The sequence below is a fragment of the Electrophorus electricus genome, unplaced genomic scaffold (assembly GCF_041902795.1).
Source record: "Electrophorus electricus isolate QZ-2024a unplaced genomic scaffold, ASM4190279v1 Scaffold255, whole genome shotgun sequence".
Taxonomy (NCBI): Eukaryota; Metazoa; Chordata; class Actinopteri; order Gymnotiformes; family Gymnotidae; genus Electrophorus; species Electrophorus electricus.
In genome coordinates, this window is record NW_027658535.1 from 30,001 (window position 1) to 35,000 (window position 5,000).

The following is a 5,000-nucleotide window of genomic DNA, read 5'->3' on the forward strand; positions in this document are numbered from 1 at the left end:
GCTGCTGAGGCCCCGGCCAAGACCCCGACCGCCGGCAGGGCCTCCCTGGCGGAGCCGGGCCTGAGGGCAGGCAGCGGCCTGCTCAATACGGCCCGGTTCCGCTGGAGGGACCCGCAGGATGGGACCTGCTTTACGGAGCGGGTCCTCTTCATACGGGAGGTCCTGTTCGGCGGTTTCGGGCTCGATCCCGGGGCACTCATTTGCGCTCAGCGCAATGGTGCCCAAAAGTTTTTTGACGTGACTTTTGCGAGTGACGCCATCTATAGGAGGGTCCTGGAGCTGGGGGATGGGATGGGTGGCCATCCGGTCGGGAAGAACTTTGTTCTCGAGCCCTTGTGGGACGGTGACCGGCGGATGGTCACCATACACTTTTTCAACCCCCACGTTTCGGCGGCCGAGGTCCGGAGGTTTTTGACGATGTATGGGGAGGTCCTCCCAAGCGAGAGAATGGTGAGGGATGAGCTGGGGATCTGGAACGGGCGCCGTCAGTTCCTCATGAAGTTCGGAAGGAACAGCGAGGGACAGGAGAGGTACCCCCCCGCATATTTTACGTATGCAGGGAATCGGGGGTACCTGTTCTTCAGGGGGCAGCCTGCCTTCTGCAGGGGGTGCCAGCAATACGGACATCTGGCCGAGGGGTGTCAGGACTACTTCTGTAGGAATTGCCTGGGGCCGGGCCATCAGGCAAAAGACTGCAAGAACCCCCGCCGGTGTAAGGCTTGCGGGGGGGAGGGACATTTGGCGCGCTCCTGCCCCGGACAGGCACGCTCCTATGCCACGGTGTTGGCAAGGGGTGGGAGTGCGGCCCCGAAGCCCAGTAATCCCGGGGGGGAGGGACTGGATATAAATAAAGAAGATCCCCCCCCGGGAGACATCAAGGAGAACATTACCCCCCCTGCTGCCCATGGGACACTATCATCATCGGCGGGGGAGGAGGATCCGGCCCCGGGCCAGACCCCTCGGTCCAAAGGGGCACCCCCTGCTCCTCCTGGCAAGGCCAAGAGGAAGAGGGAGCGGGCCTCGCAGGAGCAGGATAAAAGGATGAAGGCGGGCTCCTCCTTAACGGCGGCGCCCGTTGAGGGGTCCCCCCGGCCCACAGACCCCTCCCTGCTTGCCAAGCCGGGTGGCCCGGATGAGAATACGCTTTCGCCACCCTTGCATTATGGCGGCAGGGAGGGGCCTCCGAACGAGACTCCCTATATTGGGGATGTTGGGGATAAAGTGGAGGGGGGGGACTCCTCGTTTTTAGAGTCTTAGGGATTTTTACTGTTTTAACGAGCCGACTCTTTCTTTCTTCTTAATATGGCAGATCTTATTATTTTAACAACTAATGTCAGAGGACTGCAAAACGCGGAAAAGAGAGCAGCAGTGTTCCAGTGTTTGGCATCGTCCCCTTCAGCAATCTGTTGTTTGCAAGAGGTTCACCTGAGGGATCGGAGGGACGAGGCTATGTTCGCTCATCAATGGAAAAAAGGTAAAGCCTACTGGAGCGTGGGTGGCGTCCGCTCTTCGGGGGTGGGGATCCTGTTGGGAGACCCCACTTTCGAGAAGGTGAGCGCCTTTGACATCGTGCCGGGAAGGGCGATGGGGGTGGACGCCACCTGGAGAGGCCAACACCTTCGGGTACTTTGTGCCTACGCTCCGGTAGAGGCCTCGTCCCGAATTGCATTTTTTGACGCACTGGTCCCGTCCTGTGTCACACATAGACACCTTTTTTTGGCAGGTGATTTTAATGTCTTCTTGGAAGGGAGAGCGGATGTCAGCCGGAAGCATTTTCAAAAGCTGCTGAGCGATTTCAGTCTCTCTGACGCTTTTAAAAAGTGCAACCCCAGAGATCCGGGCCATACCTGGCATAACAGTCGAGGGGCAACAAGCCGTTTAGATTATATTTTGGCGTCACCCTCCGTGACTTTTAAGACAGCCTCCTTGACCCCACGCTGGTACTCTGACCATTTGGTGTTAGAGGCCAGTGCTTCCATTAACGCGCCTGCAGTGGGCAGGGGTTATTGGAAGCTTAACGTGCAGGTCTTGGAGGAAGCAGAGTTCCTATCTCTGTTCCGAGACCACTTTGCAGCCTGGCGAGGCTGTAAGGATGGTTATGCCTCTCCCGCGGCATGGTGGGAGCACGTGAAAGAGTGGACCCGTGCTCTGATAACCCACTACTGCCGCCGGCGCAAGGCCGAAAGGCTGGGTCGAGTCCGGGATGTGGAGAGGCAACTAAAAAGAGAATACGTTGCTCGGAATAACGGAGGGGAGCTGGACCTCGTTAGAGTGCAGGCCCTTAAAGACGAACTCAGGGTTCTGCACGAGAGGTCCGCGGCAGCCCTCCTGTTTCATGCCAGGATGCAGCAGGCAGAGGAGGATGAGCGCTGCACCGCGTCGTTTTTTCAAAGGGTCCGGCAGGCTCGTGAAGAGCGATGTTTTACATCGCTCAGAGACTCGGAAGGCCACACCTGTTCGGACCCGGCCCGGATGATGGAGGTTGCAAAAGAATTTTATAATAAACTTTTTAACAAAAGGACCACTAACTTTGAAGTAGGGGAGCAGTTTATAAAACATCTTAAGGTTTGCCTTCCGAGCACCGCCCGGGACAGCTTAGAGGCCCCCTTTACTCTGGCAGAGTTAACGGGGGTACTTGGCAAAATGAACCGGCGTAAGGTCCCTGGCCTGGATGGACTCCCTGTGGAGTTTTACTCCACATTCTGGGATGTCCTAGGGCCGGAGATCGTGGAGGTAGCCAAGGACGTGCACCGGCAGGGTTTGCTCACTGAGAGCATGCGGTCCGGGGCACTCTCCTTATTGTATAAGAAGGGCGATCCTACGGATCTCGCTAATTGGAGGCCCCTGACCATGCTTTGCGTAGACGTAAAAATCTTCGCAAAGGCCCTGACCGAACGACTGAAAAAAGCCATGTCACTCTTGGTTCACGGCGACCAGACCTGCGGGGTCCCAGGGAGATCGGCTACCTGGAACCTCCATTTGATCAGGGATGCCATCTCCTGGGTAGAGGACAGAAATGTCCCTCTGGCGCTGGTGAGCTTAGACCAGGAGAAGGCGTTCGACCGGGTGGACCACCGCTTCCTGGAGAGGGTGTTGATTAAGCTAGGGTTTGGGCCCTTTTTCATGAGGTGGTTCCAGACGTTGTACGCTGGGGTGGGAAGCCGCGTCTCCATCAACGGTCACCTCAGCGAACTGGTCCCGCAAGTGAGTGGAGTGAGACAGGGGTGTCCTCTTTCTCCCCTGCTCTACGCGCTCTATATAGAGCCGCTTGCGGCCGCCATAAGGGCCCACCCGGAAATAGACGGTCTCCCCCTCCCGGGGGGCGGAGGTGCTGTGGTAAAGCTGGCCCAGTACGCGGACGACACTACGTTGTTCGTGTGCTCGGACCAGTCGCTCAGGCACGCCTTGGACATGGTGCGGTCGTTCGGAGAAGCTTCCGGTGCCGCATTAAACCTCGGCAAGTCGGTTGCCAAGTACTTCGGCTGCTGGAGGCACAGGAGGGACATCGCTGGTGGGCTTGCCCTCAGCGATGGACCCCTGAAGATATTGGGGGTCCACTTCACTTCTGAAGGGGCTGCCCGGGTAAACTGGGCAGAGCGATTAGCTCTTGCCCGGAAAAAGTTGGGGCTGTGGAAGTCCAGGTCCCTGTCCTTCCTAGGGAAGGTACTAGCATTGAAGGCCGATGTGCTTCCCTCACTGCTCTACTTGGCTCATGTATACCCAATGCCCCGCTCGATGCGGCGGGGCTTGACAAAGGACGTTTTTAATCTCGTCTGGGGGGGCAAGTATGAGTATGTGAGGAGGGAAGTTATGTACCTGGGAAAGGACAAGGGTGGGAGGGATGTCCCTGACTTCCCTCTCAAGTTGGACTGCCTGTTCTTTGCACAGCTCTGTGCACGGTTAGCTGCTCCCCTCGAGCACCCCCATCAGTATTTTATTCGGTTGTGGCTGTCCTGGCCATTACGTAAGGTTGTGCGCACGTGGTCTAACTCCGGCCCCAAGGCTGAGACGCTGCCGGAGCACTTTGACCATATGGTACGGTGGAGCAAGTCGCTCCCGGCGGGTCTGCGGCCCGAGTCCCTTGCCAAGCACAGGTTACTGTACAAGACTGTGCTTGAGGCACGGGGGACTCGCGCAGTTGTGGGCCTGGAGGAGGACACATGGTCCAGAGTACAGCCCAAAGGTCTAGACAACCGGCTGCAGGACCTGAATTGGCGCTGCATACATGGGAAGTTGCCAGTCAGGGATGTCCTGTACAGGCACGGGCTCACCAGGCACCCTCGCTGCCCAAGGCCCAACTGTGCCGAGGAGGAAACTCTTCGGCATGTGTTTTGGGACTGTGGGTATGCGCGGGATGTCTGGGGTAAAGTAGCCGACCTGTGCAGGACATTAGACCCGCAGTTTCAATTGACCTATAATAAGGTCACATGGGGGTGGCCCCAGGATACCAGGCCATCCTTCGCGCCCCGGATGTGGGAGCTGGTAAGCATTACCAAAAAACATCTTTGGAATGCGAGGACCAGCCTCATCCGAAAAGGGACGCGCCTGGACACCTGGGGGTTGTTGCAAAAAGTGCGTGGTGATTTAAGATTCAGGATGGAGCATGACGTCATCCGGTGGGGCTACCACGCGGCGAAGGAGAGGTGGAAGGGCCTCTTCGAGCTGTAGGCCCCCCGGCGTCTACATAGGGTTTTAGTTTCAAACGGTTTTTATATTTAGCTGAGACTCTGCTCCATCCGGTGGTCCCAACGGACCACCTTGTTTTATTGGTTTTTAGCCACCATGGTAGCTTAGATAGATTAAAACTTTGTTTTAGATAGAATTGTATGTCTGTTTTAACTAATAAGTGTGTGTTTTTGTTTGGTTTTTTTTATAGAAAAAGCACTTTACTAACAAAATTAACATTGTTTTAAGCACTTATTGTTTTAGTGTGGGTTTTTATTGTTGTGTGTTTTACCCTGTTTTAACTAACATATGACATACGTTTTAACTTGGACATT